The 15,270-nt window shown below is 41.7% G+C and overlaps 1 protein-coding gene across 3 annotated transcripts in view; it reads left to right on the forward strand.

Moving 5' to 3' along the window:
* The window catches only part of LOC138581901 (uncharacterized), a 178,609-nt gene that overhangs the window by 18,166 nt on the left and 145,173 nt on the right, over nt 1-15,270 (forward strand). The window contains exon 2 of one of the 3 annotated variants that reach the window (XR_011304855.1): nt 4,505-5,054. The exons of the other annotated variants lie outside the window; for them this stretch is intronic. The gene's annotated coding sequence lies outside the window, so the exon portion shown is untranslated. Of the gene's footprint in view, nt 1-4,504; nt 5,055-15,270 lie in introns of those variants that run through there. 3 annotated transcript variants of the gene reach the window in all.

Genomic DNA, 15,270 nt, shown 5'->3' on the forward strand with positions numbered 1-15,270 from the left:
AGTGCTTACCATGAATGCTCCCTCGATTTGATCATCAAGGAGCTTTCTGCAAATGTGTAGAACTTGGAACAAGAAATACAAGATCTTTCCACAAAAATCACAGCAATTACAAGTGCAGAAACATTCAAAGATATCTTGATAGACATTAATAAACAGTTTGAAGGCTACAAAGCAGATCTGGAAGACAGGTAAATAAGAAAGTTCAGATGAGACACATTCGACTACTTACGCGATGAGGTATAAACATGGCCAGACAAGTACCAAAATCAACCACAACTCCCAAGAAACCCCAACCCCAACTAAGACAACAGCAGCTCAGACACAGATTCCAACAGGGAAGAGCACAATCCACAGACACAGCAACCAAGAACAGAAAGTGAGAGTGGAGCCAGTGGAACAACACCAAGCGCAAGCACAACCACACAACTGTCCTCTTTATTTAGACAGCCAGAAAAGAGGAAGAGAATGAGGAGGGGGAAGAGGAAAAGGCCCCGGCGTGACAACGAGATACCAAGCTCAAGGAACCTAGTTGTAAACATTTCTGACAGAGTGCTGAGCAAACAAGAAGAAGCGATTTTGCAAAAAGGCCTGAAATTTGTACCCACCTATGGCACCAACCTGTTCAACACAAATGTCGAGTTGCACAAGCTAACTAGAAAACACAAACTTAAAGTCTTTTTTGCTGAAATGGAAAACACAGGCACTGAATGTGAACCATCCGATTTAGTAGAATACAAACCCAAAAGTACATTTGTACCACGCATCAGTGTACCTGCAATTGACATCTTCTAAAGAATGCTAAGGACAGACCTTAAGAAAATCAAGTATGGAGCACCAAGAAACAAGAACCTCAGCAGGCAATAGTTCAGAATCTATACTCTGATGGCAAAATAACAATAAGACTGGCTGACAAAGGCAGAGCACTGTTACTACAAAACACACATGACTACGAAAGAGAATGTAAGAGACAACTTGATGACCACACAGTCTATTCCAAGATAGATCATGATCCCACAAATGAGATCTGCAGCAATTTGTAAACACTACTAACGAAGGCAGAGGAGAGAGAAATGATCACCAAAAAGACCAAGGCATTCCTGCTAAACTTAAACCCAAACACTCCACACTTTTACCTCTTACTAAAGATCCACAAAGGTCTAATAAATCCACCCGGAAGGCCAATAGTAGCCGCCACAGGAGGAATTTTGCAACCCCTTGGAACATAGATTGATTATTTTCTCCAACCGTTAATGCAGAAGACAGAAACATATGTGAAAGACAGCACACACTTTTTGAACATCCTAGAAGAAGTACAGTTAACCAACAAAGACATTCTTTATTGGTTAACTGTAGAGCATCCCTGACGACTTGGGGCAAGAAGCAGTAGAGTTGCTACTTTTGCAAGAAGAAGAGAAAGGAGCAGTAAAAGAATGTATCCTATCACAGTCTCAACAAACTCCTATTTTAAATACAAGAACAAATATTACATTCAAACCTCCGGGAAAGCCATGGGTGCGACAATGGCACCATCATACGTAAATTCTTTCATGTATCGATTCGAAACAACCCATATACTTGAGAAAAAGATAGCTATAAAATACTATGCGACCTGTAACACAGAAAACTGTATCTACTGCATACGTTGCCCTTGTGGACTATACTCTGAAGGAGTAACGGGCCGTGAATTGCGATTTCGCATGAATGAGCATAAATCATGCATACGTAATAAGAACGTTAATTCAGCAGTTGCAAGCCATGTCAATGAAATGAAGCACAATATTTTGCAGATAAAATTTCAGGCCTTAGAAACCATCAAGGCCTGCAGCTCTCACATTGACTTGAAGAAAAGAAGGCAGCAAAAGGAAGCCTATTGGATTGACCGATTGGAAGCATTATCTCCACGACTAATGAATGTAGAATTCGATGTTAATTGCTTCTTATGAGACTAAACTTTAGTTGTTAATGACGCATGTTTTATTTGCACAATGCACTGTAATGTTTTGTATTCACAACGATATACACAATTATCCAACACACCAAGGTAGCAGGTTACTACATCTGACAAGACCGTATTTAATATGGGTGAAGAGATTTACCTCTTTTGCTATATGAACTAGCCATGTTACACATAGAATGCATATATAACAACTGAGGAACTTCCAACACATCAGGAGGACAACACTGTCGACATAGCGACACTTATAGAAACTGTGCATAAAACAGGATGAATAGCATTATTGTCTGGCCATAGTATTGACATATCCACACCTTGTTTTAAGGTGCTACACCGTTTTGAGCTTTGCTACAAACATATATGACTACAACACTAACACACAACATGGTGGGCACACCCACTAATACTCGAACTTTCATAATAGTATGCACAGCTAGCATTATCAATCTACCATAATCAGCATCACTAACTAACATGGGATGCATAGTTAGCATTACCGATTTAACCACATCATTTACCATCCATTTTAATTGGTCGTATCTGACAAAGGACATGGAATGAGGAGTGCCTTTACCTGCTGACCTACTGTCAGCAGATAAATGCTGACAGTAGGTCAGCGGTTTACTCTATTTTATAAGCAAAACATACATAATAGCATGCCAGCAAGTTTCTTGCGCGTTCTTAAATAAACCTAACCATTACCCACACCAACATGGCCCGACGCAATGTTAGCGAGCGGCCATATTGGTACATAAACATTGTCATGACAACGTACTGAATCACAGTGTTGGCCGATGGTCACAGCAGTTCGAGATAGCAGCAGCAGCACTAAGAACACCGCGTTCTTGATCGTGAAGAAACACTAATTTAGATAAGATGTTAACTTTCGCATTACCAGTCCGGCCAACGGATGGTTTATGTCAACACATTGGAGGCTGAGAGAAAATCACAGCACGCTTTACCCATTTTGTTTGCAGAGTGCAGAAAAGGCGAGCTGACTCACTTTCAATATTGATTCCTGGACAGGGATGATTTTGGCAGACAGGTCAGATAAACTGGCACGGTGAAGCGGGTGATTAATAAGTAGACAATGCTATGAGACTGAGCAAACACTTTAAATATTTATTTTTTGGTACACAATGTTGAATATTAAAGTATGTAAATTCAGCGAATTTAGATCTAAAGTTAAAAATTAACAAAATGAAGCAATATCCAAATGATTGCTTAGTGCAACAGCCTTTACTTTGTTACCTGATACAGATTTGTTTGACTTGACACTAAAAACTAAGAACTCGCTTAAATAGGGCAATATACATGTGTTTATAGTGTAATAACCAGTACACTGCTGCCTGACACAGATCACTGACAAGTAGTGTAGAAATAAGCATTTAAGGTTAAAGCTGAATTTCATCAATACTGAGACCGATTGAGTTAATTGTGTTCTTTTTATTCTTTTTTCTTTCTTTATGTTACATGTTTGTTTTACCTGTGAGTGCCCGGTTTTTGAATTGAATAATTAATGACACTGTTTCAAACTGAATGTACTAACGGTATATTGCAACAGAAAAATATTGTATACAGAAGAAGGAATTGTTCCGAAATGCATTAGCCAAAGGGTTATTGTTTGCTCTAACTTCAGCACCAGCCTAATTGGTGAAACAGAACCAATCACTACTATTTTGTAATCAACATATAATCATTTTTGAGAAAATAAAGGATTTTGAAATATCTCATAACTTAAACCCTAAGTGGGCATTACGGGTGTGCGGCCCACACCGAAGGCTAATTAGCCTAGGGGCCTCATCACGAGTCTGGCAGTAACCCTTAAATGCGGCGGTAGCGCTATTACCGCTGCATTTAAGGGTCCGCCAGATCATGGCTTTGTCGGATTTCCCCCCAGCTCTGAGCTGGGGCGAAATCTGTGGCAACATTGCCGATTATCGGCACGATTACCGCCGGCGGGAAATCCGCCAGCAGCAATAGCGCAAATTTACCCCATTGGGCCCAATGGGGAATGAGGAATTTCCGAATGGGCCCAATGGGGAATGGGCAATAACCCTTCCGCCAAACCCGTGATCTGGCGCTAATAGCACCGGGGGGTTTGGCAGTAGGGCTATTAGCGCCGGCGCTAATAGCGCCGGCGTTACCGCCCAACTCGTGATGAGGCCCAAGACCTTTTCTTCCTTATCATGGTTGCTTACCTTACCATAACTGCCACATTTCTGGAGTTTTTCGGTTTTCATCCTACAGACTCATAAAGTCCCAGTTCGGGGCACTGGGCAGTAGGTAAATATTGTTTGTGGACAATGGGTTTGCTTTTCCATCACCCCCATGGACTTTCACCCTTTTACTCTCCCATGCACTTCCATGTTCTCAATGGCACTGGGCCTAGTAAGATCACTGTTTACTTCTCCCCTATTCCCCTCCCTTCCCTCATCGCACTCTTAAACAATTCTGTATGAGGACAATACAAATAAAATATCAATATCACTTGTTATATTCCAGTACAAAACAGCGACTAAAATGTACTTTATTGTCTTCTCTCGACAGATATCTTCTATCGTACAGCATGTGCCAAGTTTCCAGCTACCATCCGACGGATTCTTTAACTAACATTGGAAAGTAACTTTCCATGGAATTTTCTCCATCACCGTGATATGGGACAACAAACATGGGCCAATCTGTCCTTTCGCGGTACCAATATCAAGAAGCAACCTATCAGCCTTACAAATATAGCAACTTACAGAAGGAAAAACTTTCTGCTTCAAATTACCAAAAAATAACTTACTCTCCCACAAAGTCCACCATATGTGTCACTCCAATCATTGACCACTGCAACATGAAAACACAGTAGAAATGTTGTTTTTCATAATCAGCATTTCATGCAGACATTGGAAACCAATATAGAATCATGCAAAGTTCGTTAGCTGTAATTTCCGTGGTGAAAAAAATATTGTTAATTCTGTGGACTTAATAATGTCTTTCAAACGTTCTTTGTTAAAAATACTTGCAACATTGAAATCTGTTGTTGTTTCCTTCCAAAAGTGTATATGTCAATACCATTTTTAGCAAGAAAGAAAACATACCCTGTTTATAACGATATCTGTGTTTATATCCCTGGTTCTGCGTTAAGTAACGTTTCGGCATAAATGATGCCCACAAAAGTAATAAAAACAGCTAGAGCAGATCATTGGGACTAAGTATATCAACTTTGGGAGCAGCCCATCTCTATTATTACTGCAAGGGAATTTGAATTTAGGGCAACACATCAACTGTTAACATTAGCACAACATCACTGCACCCAATATGTTGTTTTCACATGTATGAAAGTGAGTAAAAGCAAGATAAGAAGCACAGAAAAACTTTCATAATTGATCACAGTATGCTTAACAGGAGACGCCCAAACAATCAGAACAATAACATTTTTGAATGCACTTCCTCTATCATTTCACACACAATGGTGGTGTACTTCACAATCTTTTAAAAAACAACACAGAAAGCATGCACAACCCTTAAAAAGAAACACACAAAACGAATCCTGGAAGCTCTCATTGACAGTGTAACACTCATCAAAAGGACATTGTTTATATTAATTGTAACCAGAATAAAACCACTAACAAAATTAAGCAGTAAACTACAAAAAATGGTTTGAAACATGACAAATTCAACAAAGATACTGTGCTAACTTCTCTGCCGATGACTGCATTCACACAACCAACACAGAACCATATTTCAATGAAAATGTAGGTACACAAGAGCATAGAAACCCAATTGCCATACTTAGCAGTGGTCGAGGAAATTACATTTACAGACAACACCATAAAGTCACAAGAAACACCCATTCAAAATATATGTGCTAAAAAAACTACCATCAACTCTCCAATGCACCAAACCAATCCGTTCACTCTACAAATGCCCCTGCACCTCAATGGGGGTTATTACGAGTTTGGGGATAGCCATGGTGCTATTAGAGCCATGGCTGCCTCCAAACTCGTGTCCGGGTTCTCAGAATGGGGACTTACCGGGTCATTCCAACCTTGGAGGACCCGGTAAGTCCCCATTCTGATAACCATTCCCCATTCCCATTAGAGCCCCCATAGGGCTCAATGGGAATGGGGAACGAGCTAATAATGGGCCCGTAAATTACGGGCTCTTTATTGGCTCCATGGGCCCTTAGCAGCTCCCACTAAGGACGGCTGGTTTTACCAGCCTGCCTTAGTGGGACCCGCTAAGGGACTTCGAAATGCGACAGTAGGGGATTAACGGCACCAGCATCCTTACCGGTGCCATTAACCCCCTAATGCCATACTCGTAATGACCCCTAATGTGTAGTACACCAAAAAAGTACCAGTTCCACTTAAATAGTATTGTCGCACTGTGTTCCAAAATGTCTACACTGCCTATACACTATGTATAATCACTATACACATATTATACACATATTATTGCAATATTTCTTTCCAATAGACACATTTCATTGCTGTACACATATTATTACAATGCTTATAGCCAGTGGCCAGAATCTTGGGTGCATGGCAGTATGATGCTGTGGTGGTGGTGGCCAGTCCCTAGACTCTTGGGTGCATGGCATATGGTCTACGTCCTCTGGCCATGCACCCAAGAGTATAGGCATTGGCCACAACCACCACAGAATAATACGGCCATGCACCCAAGAATCTAACCAGTAGCCACAACCTACAACACACATAACCTAGGCACCTAGACAAATTATTGCTGGCCACATGACACTGCAGTAGTTGTGCTACTGCCTAGATTATTCTCTAACCTATGCAAACATCTTCATATCACCTACATTCCACTCACCAACCTTAATGAAGCCTCTCTGCACTCACCAGACAATCCGCCCAGTAATCTGGCCTGCGGACTACTGCTGTGTCCGCGGGCTACTGCGCCCCACACGGTCTTCTTCCAACTAAACAAATACATTATAATAACCATCTTTCACTCCCCCACCCTTCCCACCCCTCTTTCGAACACCAAATACCCCAAAACATTTTTCCCATCCATGTCCCCCACCTCGGTATCCACGTACATCAGCGAATACACACATCACGCTTTCCTCCAGCCAATCAGCGGGCCCGTTGTCTGTCCGCAAACATCAAGCGGCCAATCGGAGCCATTCGCAGAGCGAACAGGGATGTGGGTCTGCGAAGTGGAGCCAGATATCACAAATTTTTTGGCACCCACATTTTGCCTCTTTTTTTAAAAACTACTGGATGCATTTCCACCAAATTTACAAAAGCACTATTTCGGGACCAAGCCGCCGCTCCTGCCGCAAATTTGGTGAAAATCCGTCCAGTGGTTTGGGCTGTAGGCGTAGGCGTGAGCAAAGTTTGTTTCCATTATGTCTATGGAAAAAAAAATGAGGGACACCCCTATAACTTTGCCCCCCCTTCACGAAACCTCACCAAACTTAAAAATACAGAGCGGGACATATACTTTTTTTGTGCAAAGTTTGGTGAGGATTCGTCTAGGGGGACCGAAGTTATAAGCCGCCGAAAAAGTGCTCTTCCTGTGGGTTTAGCAACTTAACCATAACTACACGGCCTCTACCGCAGGCCGTGTAATACATACATATGTATATACATATTTTTAGAAATGTGTTCAACATGATTGTAGATAAAAGAGACTAAAACATCTCTGTATTTCACAACTTACTTTCAAGACACACAGCAAAAGATACTTTGTGACATGGCCATCTACCTGTGGCCATTTTGAGACATGAATGATGCTTTTTATATTTATTATTATATACACAAAGAATTACATGCGAAGCTCCACAAAAGAGAAAATCAAATACGTTTTGATGTGTATGAAATCAGCACACACCATGATAACTATAGACAGTTTAAAGTGGATTTTAATAAGTTTGTTTTGTGCAAAGGCTCAGATTTGGGTAGCTATATGGACAATCAGAAGATAATGCATTAATCAGTTCTTAACAACCAAACATTAAAATACATCCGTCTCTTTGGAATCACAAGAGAGTTCCATGTAAATGCTCTTCTCTTAACAAAGATGTTGCTAAGTGTTTACGAGGACCTGTTAAATTTGCAGCGCAGGCCGGGGGAGGTGTGAGTTTCTCAAGTGACCTATTTTGTCAGGAGTGGGAGGGCAGTCCAATCCCTCTCTAAGCCAATGGGAATCTTGTCACCAGGGCTGCTCTCCTTTCCAAGCAAAATGTTTGTGCTGCGGAAGGCTGGCAAGTTGTCTCCTCTCCCGTGGCTGAGCTTTCCTTTGATAATTAATCTCCTTCATTTAATCCGCAGAGAACACGACCCCCTCGCGTCGCACACTTTGCACTGACAGCGTTCTATACCATTGTTTAAGGGGAAGCCAAAGACTCACAGAACACAACCAAAGCAATGCTCGCATATACTGCATATTACCCTGTATATTATGTTTATTTTAGTCTGCCCTGTAACTTGCATATTATGTATGTCAACATACCTTGTAACCAAAGTGATGCGCCCGGATACCCCTGGGCCAGGTGTGCTATATAAATAAATAAAATACAAATACAAATAGTACAATGGGCAGTGTCAGACTGGGGTCCAAAATGACCTCAGACAACAATGAAAAAGTTGCACAGTCTCAAATAGCAAATAATTCCTTTTGTGACAGACTGAGTATTACCATAGGGGGAGTAGTACGGTACAATCTATTGCAAATGGTGCATTTTCGAGACTACTTAAAATAACACTGCTCCAAATTACTAGCAGCTCTTTGAATAACTCATCAAACCGTCCAACTTTGCACACAATCTGGCACACGTTGACCAGAATATCTGGCCCACTCTATAATGTTGGCTCTGCACTTCAGGCATTGCCCTATTGACCTATGGGTCAATTTGAGCCTGACGTGACCACTTGTGTACCAACACCGTGGGATACAGGTTGGACCCCTGTAAGTACATTTCTTTTCATGCAAACCTTGTTAAGGGGTGTCGAGGAGGCTCTAACGAAGTATTAGCCAAGGACTGGCTCAAGATTTGCGTTGAGCTGCAGTCAGACATTGGCTAGTGCTCACCTGAGCCTCGCTTAGATCTCCCAGCTCTAAGAAGAGAATGAAACAGAAGAGTGAAAAAGAGGGAGACAGAGAGAGACCAGGGAGAGAAATAGAGACCATGGAGTGATTACTCAAAAAGAGGGGCTGTGATTTTTCATTTCTAAATTCATAGTCGTGATAGTATTAAACATGTGACTTGACAGAACAGAAAAACATACAGATTCAGATGTTATGGGCATCAATGCTCAGGGATTAACATACATACATCACAAACATGAATGAGCATATATTGAAACAAGTGTTTGTCCAACCATAGAGACCACAGACCTTATAGTGCTTCCTCAATTATGGTAGACCCACTCCTTGGCGGCATTCCTTCTTAGGACCGGTCAGTGATCGCTGAACCCTTGCAACATGCCTCAACCATAGTAAGACCGCTCATATAGACAAAGCAAGATAAAATTGGACTTTCTAGACAACTATAGAACACAAGAAGGAGGGTCATTTTTGTGAAAGTGAACATTGCACAAAGGGGAATGAGTCCGTGTGACTCCCATGCACTTCAGTCACTTCTGTGCAATTGTCATTGTCTGCACTACAAAATGCAACACATGTGTGTTAAATCTCGTGGATCCAGATGAACAGACAATTGTTTGACATTGTAGTGCAAAAAAGTCTATATTCCTCCATCACTATACGCTACTGCTAGGCTTTTACAAACAATTCCTACGCTCTCCCGCTTTTAGCAGGTGCTAAAAACAAGCAGATTCCATAAGAATCCAAATGTTTTTTCACCACCATGAAATTGACATGCTGATGGAAATCCATTTGGTTTTGACAGGTGGAGGAGGAAGGGCCGATGGAAATGTATGCCCAATTCATATCACAACAGATGCTGCCAACACCCGGAAAATATTCTAGGGTCAGAACTATTTTAAGGAAGTGTGGGGCTCATGGCACAGTCTTCCTTGGGCGGCCAGAACTAAAGAAATGAAGAAATCCAGAATCACTGGTTGTATCCCCTTCCTGCACAATCACAACTCACAGCTTGATATTCTGCCTCAGTCTTCCTCACCGCAATCAAAATATGCCTGGTACTCCCTTCCAGTCCCCTTATCCTCCCAAGGCTTGCTGGAATCAAGAGTAATAAAAAAGTGCACTTCAAGGGGAACATTAGCAGTCTATGACGAGGATAGCTGTGTGCTAGCATAGGTACAAGACACATTTTAGCAATAGCGGCCCAAGTAAAGTGTAGTTTCAATGCAGGACACAGATCAGTAGCCATATGTTAAGTTATGATATCCAATATGTATATTGCACCCTTCACCACCGTAGTGGTGTTACGGATCCTAAACCGTGTCCACGGGTTCGCGTATTGTGACCCAGCCTGGGTGTTGCAAGAAGTCTGTTAACAGTGAGGAAGAAGGTTGACATGAAAAAGATGCACCCATGCTAGCATAGACAAAGGACTCAATTAACAGCCACAAAAAGTGAAAACTGCTCAAGCATGGAGACAGATTGGAAGCAACAAAAAAGGTGCACATTGCAATGAGTAGATAGTAGATATAAATTAGAAGCTTCCAGAAAGGAGCACATACCTTACGGGGCTTAGAAGAGAGAGATGGTTTTCAAGTTGTACTATTAATAGTCATTAAAGAAACAAATTACCTTTTGGTGTACAACATGTCAATGGTCACTATTATTATAGCCACATTACAGCAAGCTAAACAACAAGTGAGACTTTATGATGGGTGCAGAGTCTACGCTAACAACCCAATCACTCTTAGGGGCTGGCACATTTAAAAAGTTTAGAGATTGGCAATCTTAATAGGATAGTCACTACAAGAGTAAATGGGTGCATGGGATCACACACAATTTTTAAGAGGTGAGGCTGGGATTTGATCCCAATCTGCAATTTCTGCACTTGACCACACTGTTTCCAAGTTGTTATTATAGAGCAAGGTTCAATGTCTGTAAATGCAGGACTTTTCAATACCTAAAACAATATCCTGTTTTGTTAGAATTTGACCTCGAACGTATAAACATCACATAATAACCCAACATGACAAAATGAAAAAGCACATTTTTAAAGAATCATGTTATGAAAAAGGAGAATGATTGTAGCTTAATTTTCTCCATCATCAAGGCAAGTATACAAGTGCAAGAATATTAAATTATGTCAGTTGAACAGATTTGATCTGGGCTTTTCTATTGTATTGTAATTTAAAGCTTTAAATATACTCAACACACAGACTTGCAGACTATTTTTCCTGATGTGCTGACGTACCTTTGAAATTGTATTAAAAATCTAACCTTTTTGAGCCGAATAAGCAGACCTGAAAATATTTCTCTTTTGTCTGAGACCCATGCCACTCAAATGCTTACATGCAGAGAATGCATAGGCAATGCATTAGGTACTGCAAGCAGCATGTGGGTAGGAAAACATTTCAGGGAAGCCCCGCAGCTCCCATGGGCATTTCATTGCTTTGACCATCACTCATCAGTCCTCTGCAAGACATCATGGCCCGATTCATGGAATATTTGCCCGGTTCAAAGTGAATTTGCACTGTTGAAAAGTAACTTTGCACTGCTGACACAAACCCTGACTCATGGAATTGTGCAAAGTTTATTTTTGTCGTGCAAAGTCCAGGCAAAGTAATTTTGAACTGAAAAAAAATGACTATGCGGCAGTGCAAAGTCACTTTTCAGCAGTGCAAATTCAGTTTGGAACGGCCAAATATTCCATGAATCGGGCCCTATGTGTTCAGCCCTTGCACAGCGAAACTGACACACACAGGATTAATCTAGACTTAAAATCAATGTCTGGCACTGAATTTCAAAACTGCGCCCTCTTTTACGTGTTGCCAATGTATACTCAAGTGAGGAAAAAGGGATTCTTATATGGATGGCAGTATTCAAAAAGTGAAATGCCTGTACCTTGCCACATCACAGAGATTAGGTCACTCCTGGCGAGAACACAATATGCCTCCTTCCCAGACAAGCCGGGTTCCCTTGAGACCGCTTCAGTGGTGATTTGGTGCAGCATGAAAGCAACATAACATATCATAGAATGTATCCTGGAGATCCTTGCTGAGGCTTTAATGGATGTGCTACGAGATATGCCTTATTCCAAGGCCCAGAAACGCTCTTGCAAAGCATGAGCGTTTCCATAATTTGTGTAAATGTTCACTCCTTGATAAAAACAATGGAGATGTAAAACACTAATTGCAGTTACCGTCCCTACAATGCCTTTCATTGTCACTGCTCACTAAGCAGCAACATGTGTGTAGTGGTACCAAGCCCTCTACCAATGTGGGTGCCGTGGGTCAGTGTTTATATGAGTGACAACATATACATAGTGGTGCCGGCTTTGTGACCCTTGCAACTGCAGTCAATCGCTCCTGCAAACAGATCCCCTGAACGAATCAGAGGACTTGCATGAATAAGATGCGGGTTACTGCAGAATGCAAGGAGCGCTTTGCCTCCCGCTTGCCATTCCTCCATGTTTTCGTCCAATTCAGGGCATTGTGATTATTCGGAGCACCCAACACGGCTGGCCCATGTGTGCAGCATCTGCTTGCCAGCATCCTCATATAAGTCTAATGCAGGTATGTAAACAGTACTCTAAGGTTTCAAAAAGCTTCAACAGGATAAACAGAGGAAGTGTGCCACACACATGGTACTCTGGTGAATGTCCAAACCGTATTGGAATGAAAACAATGTAGGCATTCCTTGCTTGAGCATTAGGTCATGTGTCAGGCGTGTGTGAAGTCTTTGAAGGGGATTGCTGCAGAAGGCTGGCCATTCCCTCAAGTGAGCAAGTTATAATACATAATGCAGAAGAATGGTGATTAGTTCCTTGCATTTTGTGAATGTAGAGTAGGATGCTCCTCTAGTTTGGTTGAATTCTACTGCTGGTTCGGTTCATGGATCTTCTCGCTCCGCAATTATTGAATCTATGAAGAGGCAGTGGAACTATGCCCAATACCTGAAACGCCGAGGAACCTTGTGCTTTATTGTTGCCCCATTAGGGAAATGCCAAATTCGATTCGGGTGCTTGGACAAAACTTAGACAAAAAGCTTCTTGGATGTTTAGATAACTACACGTCATTTAAATATCATGTTTCATCAATACTAAAAATATTGTTCTCATGTATTTCTTTGTTATAAATCTACCATATTCTCGGTTTAATAGGATATAATATGTTATTAATATATTCGCATTGCCTGCCAACACGTGTTTCGAGCACTTGGATGTTCATCAGGCATTTGGATTCAGTATTCTTAATAACAATTGAGTGCATGCTCAGTAATATACACTATTCCTATTGACCTCCTACTTAAATCATTTTAGTGTTCTCCTCTTCTACGATAGAGTTCACAGTGCTCTAATGCAAATGTTCTATCGAATTGCTTGCTCCTGACATAAATCCAATTTTTTGTAATAGCTTTACATTCATGACCTCTTTTTTATGTGACATATCTCCCTTTTTATATTTTATTTTGTTGATGTATTAATCTTTCTAGTCCTGTATACTCCAGTGTGTTGCTACTTCTTTAATTCCGTTTCAGATGCTGAAGTGTCTCTTTCTTGCATGCTAAATGCAAAACCATTTAAGGGGCCTATCGAAGAAAGCCTTTACTTTCTTCTCTAAATCTGAAAACTATAGGGTCTTGGTTGGTGGTGGGCATTATCTCCAAACTAGTACACATGGATGATTACATCATCATCTCACAACTAAATATCGTTTCAGATATTGGAGGAAATGTGGCACGTATTCAACTGTCAGTTGGTAGCGTGGACGCCCACAAAGGCTTTGATACGATGGACTAGGTGCGTATGCTGGAAGTACTAACAAAACATTGATAGTGTGACAGCTGTTGAGATGCACTTTCAAATCCCAGCTCTCCCAAATGATTCCAACTGCGGAAAGTGTACTAATACGTGGGAAATAAACATAAGAGGGCACAGGGGCGGACTTGCGGGTATAGGCGAATGGCGCAGGGCACGCTTACTATGAGACTTTATAAGACACATAACTAACAAACTTCTTAGAATGCCAGGTGGATACATTGCATGCACACAATAAATACATAGAATGGATGTTGGGCACTATATTTGGAGGGAGGCCTGAATTCTTGCAGGCTATGAGGATGCACAAAACAATGAGGCCCCACAGTTGAATATTTCTCACCCACCCCTGGTGACGTAGGGAACACAAACACACATACAGATACATCTTGTTTGAGCCTTGTGAGATTAGAAAGGAATATGAGCAGCCCCACCCCAAGTAAGGGCTGCGGTCAGTTGTGAAGGACAAAACCCATGGGAGCCAGGGCAGGGGTCTTGAGCTGCCAGAACACAAGCAGAAATTTAGGACATCAGCACCCACCAGGATAATGGCCATCCCATTAGAACTACCAGATGCTCATGAGCAAAACTCCTAAATCCTTCACTATTTATACTAATTAGTGGGACTTGCAGTAAACCCAGGATTGCCACTTGGGAGGGGTAGCTGATAAGGGGGGAGTAGAGGATAGCAAAGCCAGTGATTTGTACCAGGGAGAGCAAAGGATGATGCCAACTCTTGCAAGATTACGATGGGGAGGCATGATGGGGACGCCTGTGTGTCTGGGATGAGAAAAGGGATGCTTTATCCGCAAGGACCAGACTGACCTCGAAATTAACCACTGAGCTCATGTTGCCGGCCAGGTGCACATCACGTGATTAGAACTCAGGACAGTGTAGTGTTTTCCAAACTTAACCAGTCAATTTACAGCGACCCAAGGTGAAGAGATTGTCACCCACTTGTGAAGAGGTTGGAGTCTGAGAAGACGGCGCTAATGAAACAAGGGTCTAAATGTGATTATTAGCATGTAAATAGGCGGTAGCCAACGAGTGTGGGTGATGAACACTGCATATCATACACATCACGAATGACGATTTTTGCTTTGAAGAAGATAGAGCTCTACGGCAGAGGCTTATAGTAACTGTCACCCTATTCGTTTTTAATGCAAAATAAAGCTCTTGTTCTCACAAAAGTGTGGACCAAGCCTTTTTCCCTAGAGGGTTGTAATTTTTCGGTCTAATTGTTGATGGGCAGGCCGTTGATGGGACCCTGTGACCCAGGATTTCAAGAGAGCACCTAGATGTAAGTGCATCTTTTGCAGAGAAAAAGAAGTGGGGTCAGGGAGGGGAGTGTGCGTTTTTGAGGGCGAGGGGAATGGTGTGAGTGTAGGAAGTGAAGAGCGAGTGGAAAGAGTGGAAGACAATGTGGTAGTGTATA

The sequence above is a fragment of the Ambystoma mexicanum genome, chromosome 3q (genome assembly GCF_040938575.1).
Source record: "Ambystoma mexicanum isolate Mex_15411 chromosome 3q, UKY_AmexF1_1, whole genome shotgun sequence".
NCBI lineage: Eukaryota > Metazoa > Chordata > Amphibia > Caudata > Ambystomatidae > Ambystoma > Ambystoma mexicanum.